At 37.6% G+C, this 20,861-nt stretch overlaps 1 protein-coding gene across 2 annotated transcripts in view; it reads right to left on the minus strand.

Annotated features, from left to right (window-relative positions):
- WDR33 (WD repeat domain 33) overlaps positions 1 to 20,861 on the minus strand; it is a 77,773-nt gene that overhangs the window by 35,826 nt on the left and 21,086 nt on the right. The gene's annotated exons all lie outside the window — the stretch shown is intronic.

Raw genomic sequence — 20,861 nt, forward strand, 5'->3', positions numbered from 1 at the left:
AAATGAGTCCACAATAAATAATGTTTAAACTGACTTTGTAACTTGAAGTAATTTATTGCCAAAGGTAAGCTATTTATGCTCCATTGGCAATAGGATTTTGGCCACTGAATTAGTTTTATGATTATACATAGAATAAAATCACTTTTCAACAAGGAAAATTTGCTGATTAAAATTAAAACAATGTTATTTTAAATAATATTTTACAAGTCACATGCAAATCTGAAGTTGTTATTGTACGAGTAATTTATCAGTAAAGTCAAACAGGCTTCTACTCACACTTACCTTTTTGTAGTAACTAAAATGAAGACAGTTAAAACAGGTACTGATGGAATTTTACACTAACTTATATACAACTGATAATGAACACATTTTACAGTATTCACAATGAAAGAGGAAAGGGCAACGACAGCCATCTTCTAAAAAGGCTGATGTGAAAAAATTAAAATCAAGGACAGTATTAAGCATATAAAGATGTTTCAAGAGTAAACAGAAGTTTTATACATACAAAAAGTGTTTAGCTTTCTATCTGTTGATTCAGATATGTCATTTGAATGGCTTAGGTGAGTTTGAGTACAAGACAATAACCATATAATGTTCTATAGATTAAGAATCAATACTAATTTTGAAATAAAGTTTGATGTTTTGAGTGGCAAATGTGCAGAACCTGAGTAGAAGTGGTGGTCAGTGCAACTAAGTGACTATTTGTCTGCTGAAATGTGTATAATGTAATATATTAACAGATTTTAGCAAACAGCAGTGTTATCTGTTTCTAAAATAATAGAATTCAAGTGCAGCGTATTTTCTTTTCACTTCCACATATATTGATGTATGCAGAATCTTTCCTTGCCTTTTTTATTCCGAACAAGATGTTGATGATCTAGCCTGGCCAGCTAACTCAGAAGGATTTCTCAATTTTACAGGTGTTGCTGAAAAATCCAAGTTGCCTTTTGCATCCTTTAGTGCAATAAAGGCCAAACCCCAAATTCTCCCAGCTTCCAACAATGCAACCCAGATGAGAATTTGCTCAAATTCCACAGAATAAATAAATAAAAAGATTATGAGGCAAAATCAAAGCAATTGTGGTGCTTAAGGTAATATTAGATGTGAAATGAGTGGAAGTATTCAGTCCAGCGACGGCAGGTAGTATGGTTAAAGTGTCATGCAAACTGTGAATGCAATCAGGATTACTGCTTCCTTTCATCATCAATGAAATCTATGTGAAAGTGTACTATTTAAAAGTTAAATATGTAATTTTTGTAGAAACATTTATTTCTCACATATGTCATGTATCAGACATGGAATGGCATGAGAAATATGTTCTCTTCTCACTGAGAATTAGGAATGTATGTTTTATTCAAATATTTATAATCTGGCTAGAGTCAATAGACCTATGAGGCAATAAAGAATTGAAGGAATAATTTCACCAAGTATTTGGAGAATAGACTCACAGAAAATCAAATTTAAAAATGACAGATTTGCCAGAACAAGTTGAGATTATTGTTTCTCTAATGTTAAAATAGCACTCATCATGACAATTAAGTCATGTTCTATAGGAGAAAATTACAATTGCTCCTCTTCCTCCATCACAGTAACCCATGCCCTTGTGGCTCAGGGGCTGCTACAGCTGGCACTCCAGAAAAGCCTCTACACAGCTATACAGCATGATAGGAGCATTTCAAGCATGAGGGGTTTGGGATGTCAATGGGTACTTCCAATGCAAGCACTACATTGTTGTTTAGTCGTGTCCGACTCTTCGTGACCCCATGGACCAGAACACGCCAGGCCTACACTACATTAGTTGACCGCATAGTCCTGGCATGGCTTTCTCTAGCTAAAGGCATAGGACTTTTAAAAGGTTTTTTGCCCCCACCACAAATTAGAGGATGTTGCTTTGACTGGTGCAATGGAAATCTCTGCACAAACACAGAAGTGAAAACTAAGGCAGTAAGACTTGAGTTGTGATCCATTCCAAAATACTATCCCTGCGACCCAACATTTAAATAATATTCAGTGGTCAAATAACCAGAAAGATAATGAAAAGCTTCACAAAGGAAGTTTTAACTCATATTTCTCAGATTATAAAAACAATCATTTTGAAGCCAAACTTATCCATTAATGTCAGTGGCATTTTCTTTTTCTTAAAAGTTAGTCATTTGTGCCATTATTGTCCTAACAACTTACTGAGTATACTAATGTATAAAATGTGCCATAAAACCAGGACGTTGCCTTCTCATCTTCAAATTATGAAATAAAATGTGTGCTTGTAAATGCTAAAGCAATCTCCTACTTTTCTTATTTTGGACTTTCAGTTTTTGATAGCAGCGTACACTCCACTCTACAGCTGCTTCAACAATGCTGTTTTCAGCTTCTTTGTGTAGAATCTTTTAAAACCCAGCCAACTAGGGACCACAGTGTTACAGCATGACACAACCAGACCTGCCCCAGATGATGATGTCACTGAGTGAAAGTGATGGATCTGCACCTTCCATACTCTGATTGAAGTAAGATAAATCATCATGTCGAAGTTAAGTAACATACCTGTCTTTCTGTTTTACCATAACATACAACTATATATTGCATGGCAACAAAATACAGGGAATGTTATACAATTGCCTTAAAATGTTCCTCTTCCTTCACTCCATGGAGAAGTAGGGCAGTTCTCTAGAACGGTATTACCATATACCTAAATCTAATATTTCTGTGTGTGGTCATGAAGCTTCACCAATTCTTGTTCTTCCCTCATGACATTTTATTTTTTCATACCTCTGCTCCCAACAATCAAGAGCATGGAGGTGCTGTGAACATATTCAACTGATTTCTAGGAAAATATCCAAATAATACACAGGTGAAGAGCAATTATAAACAGATCTTACTGAAAAACAAATAAACAACAGACTACAGGTAAAGCAAGGGCTGTGTCTGTCATGACTAAACCCTTGAATCTCTAGCTTTTCCTACACCTTCCCCTAAAACCCAGACTATGTCATCAACTGTTAAAAGTCAAAATAGATACTATGCTTTTGTGTTGCGTTTTAATATAAACCAATCTTGGCTAAAAACTGGGCTGGAAATAAAATTATTAAATTAAATATATACATTAAAAATAAAGTAGTAAAATAGAGCAAACTTGAAGGCTCTGCTCTCACCTACATGGATTGTGTACTTACGATCTAGCTTATTTGCTTTGATGGTAACTGCTATCAAAGGTTAGTAATATATAATGCTGAATGTAACTGTCCTAGCAGAATCATCAGAAGGTGCATATTCCAATTTATTGCCAATCTATCTCTTTCAGAAGCCTACAAGCAGAATGGGCCATAAAATGACTTCTCAGGAGCACTATAATGACTTTCTAGTTGTCCAAGCACTGAAGACTGGTGGGTGGAAAAGTGGACCGATCAAACAGCATAATTATGGGTATCAGAGGCAGTACATAACAGAATGGGGAAATAACAATCCAATATGACAGGAAAGATCACACAACAATGTGACATTTCTATACAGCAAAGATGCCTATTGCCAACTATTCTTAAAACCATACTGGATCACTGAAAGAAAAGGGCAAAAAACTTGAATAGCTCTAATAGCTCAGCTGAACAAAATAACTCATTTTAATGGAATATTCTAGACCAGTGGTTCTTAACCTTTTTGAAAGAAACGCCCCCTTGAGCCATTGAGGAAGTTATCATCGCCCCCCTCCCCGTGGTGATGAAATCTTTTTATTTATTTATTTATTTATTTATTTATTTATTTATTTATTTATTTATTTATTTATTTATTTATTTATTTATTTATTTATTTATTTATTTATTACACTTAAATCCAATGACCCCTGAAAACAAAATTAAATTCCAAGAAAATGAAATGCCCCCCCAAAAGTAACATTTAATGATTTAGTTGCAAGTGAATTTTAAGACGCAAAAAGAAATATAAAAAGGGCATAAAACCAAATGCAGGAACTAAAAATTTCAAGACAAAAAGTCTGAAACTAAATTAAAATTGGAGGAAAATATATATTCATGCACACTGTAAAAAGGCTGCAGCCATCTTCACAGGTTTGGCTTGCTCCAGCGCCCCCTACCGCCCCCTTCTGCTCCAGCGCCCCCACGCCGCCCCTTTTCATTCCACCGCCCCCCTGAAAAATGAAATCGCCCCCTGGGGGGCATTATCGCCCACGTTAAGAACCACTGTTCTAGACAGTTAATGTAAAAGTTGTTTCTTCCTATGTTACGATTAATACTGAGCCTCATACTCAAATTCATTAAAAACTGCATTACAGGTAGGGATTAGCCAAATTAAAAACAACAACAATTCATTTGGTTGTAGGTTTGTCAGGCTGTCCAGCCGTATTCTTGAGGTTTTTCTTTCTGATGCTGACTGCTTGGGGGTCACATACGGTCAGCATCAGGAAGAAAAACCTCAAGAACACGGCCAGACAGCCCGAAAAACCTACAACAATCATTGTATCCTGGCCGTGAAAGCCTTCGAGAATACAATTCAGTTTTCAAAATTTGTAGACATGTTTGCGTTCTTTTAACCATTCTGGGGGTTTGGGGTAAAAGACAAAGGAACGAATTTAAATTTGTAATAAAGGACCATGTTCTGAGCTGTTTTGCAGAATGCTTTTACAAGTCATCTTCTTTAGGCCATTACTTAATTTACATTTGTATAAGACTGATGACAATTCCTTTAAATAAGAGCCTCACTGCAAGTTATTCAATATCCTTTCACTTGTTAGGATACAGAGGCAGTGTTCAGACAATCATAATTCTGCTTAAAAAACTGAGATACCAAATGACTTTTGCTTATACACAAAGCCTCTTTGCTCATCCTGTTACACCATAAGCAATCGAACCAAAATGACTACTCAGCAGCAGTTTCCTGTCTTGAGCAAGCTGGAAAACTAGAACCATCAGCTTCTGAATAAGCCAAGATAGTCCAATGCCATATCTTGGCTTTTCTGAAGTTACTAGCCAAACGCTGTAATCCTCTTCATCTTCACTTACCACAGTTACACCTTTGTAAGTGTGCAGGCAACATGAATCACAGAATTCAATTGCGCACTTGGTCATGTGGTTCCTTTCGGAACCATTGTACAGCATGCACACAGAAGTGTTTTGTGAATTGCACTTGCACCCTACTGTGAGTTTCAGGTCCGTTTCCTCAGCTTTGCGTTGCTCATGCAGAGCAGCACAACAGAATTTTGACTGCTGTTGATAGGTTCCGATGAAAACCTTGCTCTGTTATCTGTCACTTGTACAAAGGGAAAGTAAATGGCTGCATGTTCAGGAAAAAAGTCATTCCTTCCAATTTATGAAATCAACACATGATTTTCCAAGGTTTATCTCTTTGCTTTCCTTAGATATAAAGCAAAGCCACTCACTCTCTGGTGAACTTTTGCTACCCTCCAGAGCATTTTCAGTTACAGTATTATATATTACCATAGCTCAGTGAGATAGGTATCTGGTTGAGGAGCCAGAGGTTGGAAATTTGATTTCCCATTTTAATTCCAAGAAAAAAGCCAGCCTGTGCAGCCTTGGGCAACAATCCTTGGTACCCCCAGAAGAAGGAAATGAGAAGCCACTTCTGAGCACTCTATACCTAGAAAATGCTAGAAATTGGTTCTTCCCCTCAGGAGGTGTGAGGCCTTGGGGGGCCACATGATTTCCATTTCTGTTTCCATTTCTTGCTCGAGAAAGCTGATGTCAGTCTCAATACTCTATGACTGAAATTTTGTTGTTTAGCATAGTACATGATACCAGGGTAGGCCTGCTGAATCACTGGAGATTTGCTAAAACACTCCTCTGTAAATTCCACTGATTCAAATGGGCCGTCTAGTTGAGATTTACTTTCACAATGGATTTCAGCCAATGGAAATTTAGACTGGCCATCCTTCTGCATTGTTTTCTGATGTAACAATATTAGTTCATTTATCTTTTGTTTACCATTTCATCCTGAGAAATAAAAATGTTCATGAACATCTCAAGCCATGTAGACTAACAAGCAGCAGGCAGCTTAACAACATGTACAACCCAAAGACAATGTAAGAATCTTATCCCTGAAGATAAGGGATATTGAAAAAGGCATCAAACATAAAATTGAAATAGCAACAATAAAGAAAACACAACAGGGGAAGTCTAAAACTGTTTCCTATATTAGCTTCTTCTAATCTACAGCAATATTCTTCCCCCTATGCACCCCTAAAAAGGCAAGTTTGGAAGAAGTATTCTCTTTCTTATACAAAATGTTTAGCAGTTACAAACAAATTGCCAATTGTATGATTGTGCTGTCTCTGTACTCCATCAATATGGAGAGTCAATTCTTTATATTCATTAGTTGGACAGGAACTGAGCAGGGGTACATTTAACTCTACAATCAGGACATTTCAAACCTCTCTTTAAAAATGTCCTGATTACAGGTATTGTCCATTGGTTTTATGTCAGCCATTGAAAAAACATGGCTGCTCTTCCAACTTTCATACAGCACAAAATGCAGTTACTGTACGTAGAAAGCTGGCTGGAAAACTCAGTGATTCAGGTACTTGGCTGTACAGACAGAGGTAGGGAGTTCTATTCTTGACTGTGTTTCCTCTGAGAAGTGCCACCCTGTATAGTCATGGGCAAGCTGCAGTGACCAAGTGGACCCCCAGAAAAAGAGAATGGCAATCCATGTCTGTGTAATCCTCTACCTAGGAAATATTGGAAAGGGTCGACATAACTCAGAAACAACTTCACAGCACACAATTATTAGTTGGAATACATTATACTCTTTATCTCTTACAGGCTAATTATTAGTGCCTAATATTGAACCTTACTGACATTTTAATGTGTACAGTATATGAAAAATAAAAAGTTACTCTCTGCATCAAGTTGTATTGTTATGTGCTGTCAATCTGTCTCCGACTTATGGCCACTCTATAAATGAGTGATATAAAAAATGTCCTCTGTTCAACAATCCCACGAAGCTCTTGTAAACTCAAGACTGTGGTTTCCTTTAGGGAGGAAATCTATTTAAAATTTAGTCTTCCACTTTTCCTGCTGCCTTCAATTTTTCCAAGAATTATTGTCTTTGCAGAGAATCTTGCCTTTTCATGATATGCCTAAAGTTGGACAGCCTCAGTTTCTTCATTTTTCTCTCCAGAGACAGTTCAGGCTTGATTTGCTATAGGTCTCACTTGTCTTTCTGGCAGTCGAGAGTATCCACAAGGCTTTCCTCCAGCACCTTAGATTAGGCATCCTTCAATCTCAAGAGACAATGGTAACATGCTCTGAACAGAGGATTTGGAACAGCGTCTAGTATGGCTGAGAAGGCCAATTCGAGAGTGACAATCCCTTCGACACTGAAGACAAATACAATCTGTCCCCTGTCCAGCTCCTTGATTTTGCTGGTTTCGGGACTGCCTCTTTGCCTCAGTTGCTGGACAAGGGTCTCTTCAAAATGGGAGAGGTCATGATGCACTGCCTGCCTCCAAGCTGAACCCCCAGATGTCAACATTTCCCATCTGCTGAGGTCCATTCCTAAGCCCTTCAGATCCCGCTTGCAGATATCCTTGTATGGCAGCTGTGGTCTCCCTCTGGGGTGATTTCCCTGCACTAATTCTCCATACAGGAGATCTTTTGGAATCCAACCATCAGCCATTCTCACGACATGCCCAAGCTAATGTAGACGTCGCTGTTTCAATAATGTATACATGCTAAAAATTCCAGCTCATTCTAGAACTACTCTATTTGGAACTCCAGCACCATATTTCAAATGAATCATTTTTCCCCCTGACAGCCTTTTTCGCTGTTCAGTTTTTACACCCGTACATGGTGATTGGGAATACTATAGTGCGTGTGAACCTGGCCTTGGTCTCCAGTGACATAACCTTACACTTGATAATCTTTTCTAATTCCTTTGTTACTACCCTTCCTGGTCTCAGTCTTCTGATATCTTGGCTGCAGTCTTTATTTGGACTGATGATTGAACCAAGGTATACAAAATCTTTTACTATTTAAATTTCTTCACTGTAGACATTAAAGTTGTCTGGTTCTTCTGTAAGCATTATTTTGTGTAATTAATTTTCAATTGCAGTTCTTTGGCATTTCTTTCACTTTCACTAAAACTATTTCAAGTCATTGCTGCTTTCTGCCATTAAGATGGTGTCATCTGCATATGTTAAATTATTGATGTTTCTTCCACCAATTTTCATTCCTCCTGAATCTAGTTTTGCTTCCAATAAATGTTCTGCATAAAGATTGAACAGATAAGGGGAATAAAATCCAAACCTATGCTTATAGGAAACCATTCTATCATCACAGTAGCTTCTTAGTACAATTTCTTCTTTCAGTCACAGTATAATAAAATGCTGAGGCACATCCATATTTTCAGTACCCATAGCTTCTCATGATCCTCAAAGTCAAAGGTATTGTTGTAGTCTATAAATTTAGCATACACTAATCTTCTGAAATTCTTGGTGTGCGCCACTAGCTAGCAGATATCTGCAATATGATCTTGAGTGCCTCTTCCTTTTCAGAATCCAACTTGAATATCAGGCATTTCGCATTCCATATAAAATAAAAGCCTTTGTTGCAATATCTTGAGCATCACTTTGCTTACATGAGAAATCAAAACAACCGTCCTATAGTTACTACACTCTTTGGCATCTCCTTTCTTACAGACTGAAATGTATGTTGAATGTTTCCAGGCTATGGGCACTGTTTTGTTTTCTATATTTGTTGGCATATTCTTGTTAGGATTTTGACAGCCTGACTCTGTGGTTTGAAATAATGTTATTCCATACTGGTATTCTCTCTACTCCTGGTGATTTATTTCTTCATAGTGCTTTCAAAGCAGCTTTCACTTCACTTTCTAGAACTACAGTTCTTCATCATGGGATACCTCTTCAAAGGAATCTATCATTCCTTTATCTCTTCTGAAGAGAGATACTGTCTCCACTTCCTCATTATTTTCTTCTGGTCAGACAGTGTGCTTCCTTGTTATTCTTTTAGCATTCCTAATTTAGACGTGGATTTCCCTTTGATTTCTTTGATCTTCTGCAAAAGATCTCATTTTCCCCTTTTTCTTGTTTTCTATTTCTTTGCACTGATTGTTGTTATAGTTCTCTTTGTTGTTGTATGATAGTTGGTAAAAATGCATTCAGGGTTCTGACCCTATTTCTGTTACCTTTTACTTTTGTGTCTTGCTTGTCTTTTATAATGTTAAGAGTTTCCATCCATCTAGGTTTTTCTTTTCTTTTTACTACAGGATTTGTCGTTTTGCATTGTTCCTTAATAATAAGGTTGATTTCAATGCACAGTTCTTCTGATTCAGTGTAAATTGAGCTTAGTAATGCAAATCTGTTATGCGACTCTAAATTCATCAGAAATGTTGTTTCAATTATATTTTGGCACTATTAGTGCAGTTCTTGAGCTTTACTCTAATATCTGCTATTAAGGTTCATGATCAATCCCAATCTTCTCCTGGTTTTGTTTTGGCAGAGAGAAATACAGCTTCTCCATCTTCTCCTTCTAATTATATAGTCTATTTGATTTCCCTATTGGCCATCTGGTGATATCCACACGGTAGTTACTATCTGCTTGCATATACAGTATGTGATAAACAGATTGCCAGCTTCACAGAATTCTTAAGACTTGCTGCTCTGCTTTGTTTCTGACCCCCTAGACCAAACTTTCCAATGACATTTGGTTCTGGTTTGTTTTCTATTTTTGTTCTCCAGTCACCTATGATTGTTATCCTGTCTAGTTTTAGGTAGTGATCAATTTCTTCCTGGATGCTTGTATAAAGCTTTCAATTTCATCTTCTTCAGTATCAGTAGTTGGAACATAGACTTGAATGATGGTTATGTTTCTAGATTTTCCCAGAAGTTTGATTGATATTACTCAGTCAGATCCTGTATTATAGCTCCTATCTACCTGTGCTACATCTTGCCTCAGTAGTAGAACCACTCCATTTCTTCTGAGCTTGTCATTTTCAGCAGAAAACACTTTTAAGATTGTCTTACTGAAATGTTCAATTTCAGTTCATTTTATTTCACTGACACCAAGCACTCCAATATACATTCCATTTTTTGCTTTATGGATTCCGGTCTACCTGGATTCATACTTCTAACATTCCATACTCAAATTGTGTGTGCTGTGGAACATCAGTCTTTTCTTTCACATCTTAGCACTTCAACCACTAGATGTCCCTTTGTCTTTAATTTATTTATTTATTTATTTATTTATTTGATTTATATCCCGCTCATCTGGTAAATCTATACCACTCTGAGCGGCTTTAATCTAGTTGCATCATTAATGACAGTGCTACTTGTCCAGTAGCTGATTGAATGTTTTCTGATCTGAGAGTCTCATCTTCCAGCACTGTCTCTTGTTTCATTGCAGATAACATTAATTTTTGATAGCATCTCTTTGGAATGTTCAATAGTTTAAGGATAGTTGTCGGTTTTTCGGGTTGTTTCTCCATGTTCTGGAACAGCCCGAAAAACCTACAACAACCATTGGATCCTGGCTGTGAAAGCTTTCAAAAATACACAGTTTAAGAATACTTAAACATCTGTGATTAAGACAATTATCAGTAACCCAACTGCATTTATGTCTATATAATTAAACAGATAATCAAAAGATATGTCTGTTTACTGACTGATTAAACAAACTGTTTTTCCCTCTGGCTAATCAAACATTTGGGACTATTTGGAAAGCTGAATAACTACCCTCCTAAGAATCCCTTGCACATATCCCAACTTATGGGTTTATTTCCAGAGCATGCATGCATGCATGCATTCATTCATTAATTCGATTTTTATGCTGCCCATCTGACCAACGATCACTAGGTGGTTCACAAGCTATAGCAATAACATAAAAACATAAACATCACCATAAACATCAAATTGTATTTTAAAAAACCCTCAAAACAAACATCTAAAACAAAATTAAAATAGACAGTATTTATATAAAAAGGCTGATGATCTCAAAGTTTTTAAGGACGCAGATTTTGAAAAAACTGATGAAACAGGAATGTTTTTAAAAGCTTCTTGAAAGACATCAGGGAGGGGGGCAGGTGAATTTCTGGTGTTAATTCATTCTAGAGGTGAGGTGCCACCACCAAGAAGGCCCAGTTTCTCGTCTCTCCCTCCTGGTTTCCCTTAGGGTCACTGCATTTAGTTGTGCAGCCTGTGAATTGCTTATTTCAGTTCTCATTACATATATTAATACAGATCTTATTTTTTCTGGGTTGTTCATGAGCATTAAGCTGCCTAGAGTGGCCTTTTAGGCCAGATAGGTGGGGTATAAATAAATAAATAAATAAATAAATAAATAAATAAATAAATAAATAAATAAATAAATAAATAAATAAATAAATAAATACAGCCAGAGTTCCTTGATTTGGATATAGCAAGGAACTTTGATTTAGCATAAGCCAGAGTCTTCATGCCAGTTGGCACAAGAAAGGAATATGTGGCAAAGTGAAGTGCTGGCTGAAGAGTGTTACGCTACACAATCACTCACAACTTTATAAACCACCAAATAATTTATAATGGATCACTCAGTCTCTGTTCTAAAACACGCTTACTCCAATCCAGCTGAACTTTTCTTGCCTCATATTCCAACTAATGGGCCTGAAGTCATGCCAAATTCAAAGTATCTTATCCACAAAATGGATTTCTTACTCCATATGAATAAGAATCTAAAGTATTCATCCCTGTAAAATTTTTCCTGGATAGCACTTCACATAGTACTTGGAACTGAAGGAAGAATGAGCCCATAAGGAACAGTTCATTTTTTTTCCAAACTTATCAGGCAAACTCATGCAGTACATGAAACTGTAAGTAAGAGTAACCTCTGGTTTTTGCTCTTTATGATCCCACCCAAATGTAGATTCTGTAGGAAACATCTCTTTAGGTCCACTAGTGTAATCATGTGCATGGTATAATATCTCGTAAGTCTATTGTTTTCAGATTTTCTACCTGTGGTTAACCCTTTCCATACTGACGTATCTGCCAAGGATCTACTATATATTGCACAATATTTTGGGAATCTCTCTAGGGCAGGCCTGTTCAGTGCCATTTACATGTCCCTGCGATGAAAAGTGAATTGGAAGTGGCAGGCATGATGTCTTTCAAAGAAATTTGTCTGCTATTACTGATCACCACATCACCTCAAATAAATCACAATACAGTACATTTTCCCTAGGAAACCAAATACAGGCAGTACTTGTCTCCTACTGATTGACGTATCTTGGCTTCTAAGCACATTCAGATCACCAGGCCAAAGATCCACTGCTCTGTTTATAAAAACTCATGTGAACAGGTTTTTAAAGCTGCTATTTATAATGCTCATACACCTTCAAGGTTGGAGTAAAAAAAAGGATTCAAATTAAAAAAATAAGAAAAATAAGTAATTTTAGAAGATTTGATATATATAAGGACAGCATTCTTTTCATAATTTTTTCATAAATATATAATGTCTGTTTCATATACAAAAACAGGTGAAAGAAAAGATCAGAAATAGATAAAAGAAATATTAATAAAACTAATGGAGAGTTTAAGATAATCAATGAAAGCCTGCCAAAGACAGGTAATAATAGAAATACTTTAATTTGAAGCTTTGATTTCATAGAGATTATCCTTAATATAATTAAGCAACACTCTACTTTTGCCTAACTTAATACACAGTGATGTCAGTTCCCACATTTTAAATTTTACTATCTCATCTGTTACCTACTTCTGCACTCCAGATTGTCAGCAATGCAGATAAACTATGTGGTTTTGAATCAGATTATAGGAATCTGACTGGCGAAGTATAGTGTGAAAAGGTATTGTTTTTCACACATGAATTATTAGAATGAATACTGCAAAAAATTCATGGCTCCTAAGAGTGGATCATACTATATGTTATGGAAATTTGTTTAATAAGGAATAATAAAGCAAACCAAAGTGTGCTACTTATATATTGCCCCATAGCGCTTAAAGTACTCTCTGGATGGTTTACAAGTTAATTATGCAGGCTACACATTGTCCCCGCTCAGTGAGCTGACTAATTATTTTACTGACCTCAGAAGGATAGAAGGCTGAGTCAACCTTGAGCCATCTACCTGGGATTGAACCTTGGGTGGTGAACATAGTTTTGGCTGCAATACTCCAGTTTAACCACTGCACCATGAGGCTCATAATACAAAACAGTACAGTGGTGCCCTGCTTAACTATTACCCTGCTCCACGACGAATCTGCTTAACGATGAGGTTTTTGCAATCGCTTTTGCAATCGTAAAACGATGTTTAAATGGGGGAAATCCGCTTTACGACGATCAGAACCAATTCTTCGCATTACAATGGTTTTAAAACAGCTGATCGGTGGGTCGCAAAATGGCTGCCCGTTGTGCAAAATGGTTCCCCGCTGTGTTTTAGGACTGATTGCTCGCTTTACAGGCACCAGAAAATGGCCACCCTATGGAGGATCTTCGCTGGACAGTGAGGTATTTCTCCCATTGGAACACACTGAACGGTTTTCAATGCATTTCAATGGGCTTTTTATTTTTGCTTGACAACAATTTTGTTCTACAGTGATTTTGCTGGAACGGATTATCGTCGTCAAGCGAGGCACCACTGTACTTACATTCTGACAAGAGGAGAAATGATTACACTAAGGAAATCTGTGCTACATTTTAAAGAGAATTTGTTGCATTACTCATTACTTCTTAGCAGCCAGGTTGGCACTACTGTTCTTTGGAGCAAGGAATAATTTATTGTGTTATGCTTTACTAATACGTTAAACTGTCAATATCAATAAAACAAAAAAAAAATACAGTGAAAAACTCTCTATTATCCTATAGTATAGTGGTTCCCACCCTTGGGTAACCTCAGGTATTCTCAGACGACAACTCTCAGAAACCCCAGCCAGCAGAGCCGGTGGTGAAGGCTTCTGTGAATTGGAGTCCAAAAACACCTGGGTTACCCTAGGTTGGGAACCACTACTCTAGTAGATAATTCTTGTATTCCACATTAGAACTCTTATCAAACTGCTTCTAAAATACCTTAAAATGCCTTTTAAAAGACTTGAAAATTACTAGAAAGTGTTAGTTATTGATCCTAAAAAGAAATTGTGTAACTACTTTTTACTTTTATTGTAAAACTATTATTTATATCATTTAATTCAAAAGTAAATAGTTCCAAATTCTTGTTATATTTTAGACAACATGGTGAATGTAAATGTCTTAAGCATTAGGCAAAACAACTGCAAAATGGATCTACTATATTACATTGTCTGCAGAAAAGAACTATGTAGAGCTGAGCCCTGTAGAATGTTTGGGCACTGACTACTCACTCTAAAACTATACTCTTAAAAATACTCAAAAGACTGTAAATTCTGTTAAATTCAATTGCTGTTGCTTATGAATACAGTAGTGCCTCGCACAATGATTGCTACATACAACGATGAATTCACACAGCAATGGGTTTCTTTGAGGAATTTCCCCCATCGTTTAACGATGTTCTCTATGGGGGAATTTCACTTAACGATGTCCCTTTTTCGCTCCTGTAAAAGTGTCTTAAACTGTTAGAAACCTGTTTTAAATGCTTGCAATCGTTAGCCCACCTCCTGAACCCTATGCAAACTTAATTTGGTGTTGTTCTGAGTCTTCGTTAATTTTTGGTGATTTTTTTTCTCATTTAAATGCATTGGACGGACAGTTCAATAGAGTTCAATGAGGGAAAAACAAAAAATCACCAAAAATTAACGACGACTCAGAACAACACCAAATTAAGGTTGCATAGGGTTCAGGAGGTGGGCTAACGATTGCAAGCATTTAAAACATGTTCCAAACATTGTAAGACACTTAAAAATGAGCGAAAACGGACATCGGAAAGGACTTCAAAAGCACTGAAGCCGGCTTCAGTGCTTTTGAAGCTCTTCCGTTTTCAATCATTTTTAAGTGTCTTACAATGTTTGGAACATGTTTTAAATGCTTGCAATAGTTAGCCCACCTCCCGAACCCTATGCAACCTTAATTTGGTGTTGTTCTGAGTCGTCGTTAATTTTTGGTGATTTTTTGTTTTTCCCTCATTGAACTCTATTGAACTGTCCGTCCAATGCATTTAAATGAGAAAAAAAATCAACAAAAATTAACGAAGACTCAGAACAACACCAAATTAAGTTTGCATAGGTTTCAGGAGGTGGGCTAACGATTGCAAGCATTTAAAACAGGCTTCAAACAGTTTAAGACACTTTTACAGGAGCGAAAAGGGAGGTCGGAAAGGGCTCTTTGATCTCCGTTTCCCTTTTAAAGCTCTTTCCGATCTCCCTTTTCGCTCCTGTAAAAGTGTCTTAAACTGTTTGAAGCCTGTTTTAAATGCTTGCAATTGTTAGCCCACCTCCTGAAACCTATGCAAACTTAATTTGGTGTTGTTCTGAGTCTTCGTTAATTTTTGGTGATTTTTTTTCTCTCATTGAAAAGCATTGGATGGACGGTCCAATGCTTTTCAATGAGAGAGAGAAAAAAATCACCAAAAATTAACGAAGACTCAGAACAACACCAAATTAAGTTTGCATAGGTTTCAGGAGGTGGGCTAATAATTGCAAGCATTAATCTGTTCCAATTGGAACGGATTAACCGGTTTTCAATGCATTCCTATGGGAAATGGTGTTTCACTTAACGATGTTTTCACATAACGATTTTTTTAATGGAACCAATTAACATTGTTAAGCGAGGCACCACTGTACTGGCTTTTATGGTACTAATTCTAATCTATAGTCCATTTAAATCAGAATTTGCTTATCTGCAAATCTGCCTTCTGCTTGATTATCAAACAGTGAGGACAGCACCTCAATGTTGTGGGTCACTAGACAGTAACAACCAAGGATACTGACAATAATTATGTCCCATCGATCCTCTGGGGTATATTTTTCTAAGTACAGTATAAAGGTCTTGGCTGGAGAGCTAAGTAGACTGGGTACCAGCTGTGAAACCAAAGGTCAGGAGCTTGACCCCCCATTACGCCTCCTAATAGAAGAACCAGACTGTGTAGTCTTAGGTAAGCTGTGCAATCCCACAATACTCTCAAAATAAGGGAATGCTATAACTAGCAAATCCTAGAAAGCAGTGGCATAGATCAGAATGGACTTGACAGTACATAATTACTATAAAGAACTCAGAAGTGGTTTAGCAGTCCCTCCTTTTGGTGGCACTCTGGAATTATGAAATTTCCCAAGGTTGCGTAAGTAGTAGGGCATGTAAATTCATCAGCCACATTTGCTCTGCATAATTATAGATGGCTCCTCTCCTAAGGAGGCACAATGGAGATTCAAATAATAGTCCTTGTTCCCAAAGCCAAGTGCTCCAAACTACTGTGCTACACAAGAATTAACTATTAATACCTTGTAAATAGAACTGCTATATGAACACTGCCATCTCTATGGTCATCTACATGGGAACAAACACTGATGCACTCAAAGGAATTTTTACACTATAATAATACGACTGTGATATTTTCATCATCATCAGACTACTTAAAATAACTTTTCTATATCATTTTAAGGCAATTTTATATTTCCACCTAATGGCTTTATGTTCAGTTTCTAAAGGAAAGAAAAAAAATAGCCAATTCTCTAATAATTTTGATCATAACTACTTTTCTTAATGCCCTTTCCCATGCAGCCACCATCCCCTCCCTCTTTCCAATATTCTGATGTGGGTAAAAACTCTACTGGGAATCTGATACACCGGGCTGCCAATGGATGGGGGAATCAGCAAAAATCCGTGTATGATTGGAGGAACAAGACACTTTAGGCTTCATTTTATAGATATTTCTTTATTAACTCCCACTTGTATCAGTATGACCTACTTATAAGAGAACATGCACAGGAACAAGCTCTTAGATAAGAGATTTTTATATCTAATTTGTAATAAATATAACCTCAAACTCAAAAAAAGAGAAGGAAGCATATTGGTGTAAGTTCTTGTATATACCGTTTCTGAAGTTTTTAAGCATTGTTTTGTTGACTGTAATTCAATTAATTTAACACAGACATGCCCTTTGCTTCTGTGTCATACTTTAAAAATGTAGTGTATTCATGGCCTACAAAAATGATACAAAATTAAGTGTTTAAAGTGTGTGAGAATAATTTGACAGCTCGGGAACCAAAGACATCGGAAGCTTCATGGGGCATAAACAATTTACAAAAAAAGGAATTTCTTGGAAATAATCGGCATTTTCTGAAAATTACAGGAACACTTTCTGGAAGCCCTATTTAGAGATTAGCACTCCTCTGTTCAGAACTATTAAATGATGATGAATACAGACTCAAATGGAGAACAAAAGAAAGATTTGTTACTTGCTGAAATGTGATAATCTCCAGATGTTTGCTGATGTTTAGCTTCTATATTAATGTCAACCCAAGCTTTAACACTGAAGTTGGGGATCTGCTTAAAATTTTGTTCTTGTTTAGTTGTTTAGTCGTGTCTGACTCTTCATGACCCCATGGACCAGAACACGCCAGGCCCTCTTGTCTTCCACTGCCTCCTGGAGTTTGATCAAATTCTGTTGGTAGCTCCAATGACACTGTCCAACCATCTCGTCCTCTGTTGTCCCCTTCGCCTCTTGCCTTCACACTTTCCCAACATCAGGGTCTTTTCCAGGGAGTCTTCTCTTCTCAGGAGATGGCCAAAGTATTGAAGCCTCAGCTTCAGGATCTGTCCTTCCAGTGAGCACTCAGGGTTGATTTCCTTCAAAATGGATAGGTCTTTTCTCTTTGCAGTCCAGGGACTCTCAAGAATCTCTTCCAGCACCACAATTGAAAAGCATCAATTCTTTGGCAGTCAGCCTTCTTTATGGTCCAGCTCTCACTTCCAAACATCACTACTGGAAAAACCATAGCTACGACGATGTGGACCTTTGTCGGCAAGGTGATGTCTCTGCTTTTTTAGATGCTGTCTAGGTTTGTCATCGCTTTCCTCCCAAGAAGCAGCCATCTTTTAATTTTGTGGCTGCTGTCACCATCTGTAGTGATCATGGAGACCAAGAAAGTAAAATCTGTCACTGCCTCCATATCTTCCCCTTCTACTTGCCAGGAGGTGATGGGACAAGTGGCCATGATCTTAGTTTTATTGATATTGAGGTTCAGACAATTTTTTGCGCTCTCCTCCTTCACTTTCATAAAGATGTTCTTTAATTCCTCCTCACTTTCTGCCATCAGAGTGGTATCATCTGCACATCTGAGGTTGTTGATATTTCTTCTGGCAATCTTAATTCCAGTTTGGGATTCATCCAACATGATGTATTCTACATATAAGTTAAATAAGCAGGGAGACAATATACAGCCTTGTCGTACTCCCTGTCAATGAAGCAGAAGTAGATGTGTTTCTGGAATTCTCTTGCTTTCTCCATAATCCAGCACATGTTAGCAATTTGGTTTCTAGTTCATCTGCCCCTTCGAAATCCAGCTTGTACTTCTGGGAGTTCTTGGTCCACATACTGCTGAAGCCTGCCTTGTAGGATCTTGAGCATAAACTTGCTGGTGTGTGAAATGAGTGTAACTGTATGGTAGTTGGAGAATTCTTTGGCACTGCTCTTCTTTGGGACTGGGATGTAGACTGATCTTTTCAAATCTTCTGGCCACTGCTGGGTTTTCCAAACTTGCTGACATATTGAGTGTAGGACCTTAACAGCATCATCTTTTAAGATTTAAATAGTTCAACTAGAATGCCATCACCTCCACTGGCCTTGTTGTTAGACAAGCTTTCTAAGGCCCACTTGACTTCACTCTCCACTCTTGCTCAAGGTCAGCAACCGTACTATCTGGGTTGTCCGGGACATCCAGATCTTTCTGGTATAATTCCTCTGTGTATTCTTGCCACCTCTTCTTGATGTCTTCTGCTTCTTTAAGGTCCCTACCATTTTTGCCCTTTATCATGTCCACCTTTGGACAAAAGGTTCCTTTAATAGCTCCAATTTTCTTGAACAGATCTCTGATTTTTTCCCTTTCTATTATTTTCCTCTATTTCTTTGCACTGTTCATTTAAGAAGGCCCTCTTATCTCTCCTTGCTATTCTTTAGAAGTCTGTGTTCAATTTTCTGTAACTTCCCCATCTCCCTTGCATTTTTTTCTCTTCTCTTCTCTGCTATTTGTAAGGCCTTGTTGGACAGCCACTTTGTTTTCTTGCATTTCCTTTTCCTTGGGATGATTTTTGTTGCTGCCTCGTGTACAATGTAATGAGCCTCCATCCATAGTTCTTTAGGCACTCTGTTCACCAAATCGAGTTCCTTAAATCTGTTCTTCACTTCCACTGGGTATTCATAAGGGATTTGGTTTAGATTATACCTGAGTAGCCCAGTGGTTTTTCCTACTCTCTTCAGTTTAAGCTTGGATTTTGCTATAGGAAGCTGATGATCAGAGCCACAATCAACTCCACGTCTTGTTTTTGCTGACTGTATAGAGCTTCTCCATCTTTGGCTGCACAGAACATAATCCATCTGATTTTGGTACTGCCCACCTGGTGATGTCCATTTGTAGAGTCACCTCTTGTGTAGTTGGCAAAGAGTGTTTGTGATTACCAGCTTGTTCTCTTGACAAAACTCTATTAGCCATTGCCCTGCTTCGGTTTGAACTCCAAGGGCAAACTTACCTGTTGTTCCTTTTATCTCTTGACTCCCTACTTTGGCATTCCAATCCCCTATAATGAGAAGAACGTTTCGTTGGTGTCAGTTCTAGAAGGTGTTGCAAGTCTTCATGGAATCAGTCATTTTCAGCCTCTTCAGCATGGGTGGTTAGTGCATAAACTTGGATTATTGTGATGTTGAAAGGTCTGCCTTGGATTCGTATTTAAATGATTCTATTATTTTTGAGACTGTATCTCAGTACAGCTTTTCCCAGTCTTTTGTTGACTATGAGGGCTAGTCCATTTCTTCTACGGAATTTTTGCCCACAATAGTAGATATGATAATCGTCTGAATTGAATTCGCCCATTCCCATCCATTTCACTGATGCCCAGAATGTCAATATTTATTCTTGCCATCTCCTGTTTGACCACATCCAGCTTACCAAGGTTCATAGATCTTACATTCCAGGTTCCTATGCAGTGTTTTTCTGTGCAACATCGGACTTTCCTTTCACTTCCAGGCGCATCTGCAGCTGAGCATTCTTTCAGCTTTGGCCCAACCGCTTCATTAACTCTGGAACTACTTGTCCTTGTCCTCCGCTCTTCCTCAGTAGCATGTTGGATGCCTTCCGACCCGAGGGGCCCATCTTCCAGCGTCATATCTTTTAGCCTTTTGTTTCTGTTCATTGAGTTTTCTTGGCAAAGATACTGGGGTGGCTTGCCAGTTCCTGCTCCAGATACTGGGGTGGCTTGCCAGTTCCTGCTCCAGCGTTTAGTCAGAACCCTCCACTATGACCTGTCCGTCTTGGGTGCCCTGCACGGCATAGCCCATAGCTTCTCTGAATTACTCAAGCCCCTTTGCCACGACAAGGCAGCAATCCATGAAGGGGCTGCTTAAAATACATTTCCCTATAAGATGAATATAGGCTAACATACCATGAGGTAAGAAAATAAAATGAAAGCAGTGTCACTGTAATCCTGGAACTTTTCATTCTGCATATGTTCTACATCCATAGAATTCTAAATGTACATATGTTCTAACAACTTTATTTCTTTGGGGAAAATAAACATTTAACTCCTTGCTGTAAGCAAAAACTTGCAACTTGTTCCCTAAATAATAATATAGTGGTCCCAATCAATAAGAAACAGCACTGTAATCTTTAAAAATATGTAGAGGCTGCAGAAAGTGAAAGGATTCCAAGTCTGCTGTGTTTAAGTGATATGTACTTGCTGAAAAACTGTACTTTGCATTTAGCTGTTATAATCTGATAG

This window comes from Pogona vitticeps, chromosome 3 (genome assembly GCF_051106095.1).
Source record: "Pogona vitticeps strain Pit_001003342236 chromosome 3, PviZW2.1, whole genome shotgun sequence".
Lineage (NCBI taxonomy): Eukaryota > Metazoa > Chordata > Lepidosauria > Squamata > Agamidae > Pogona > Pogona vitticeps.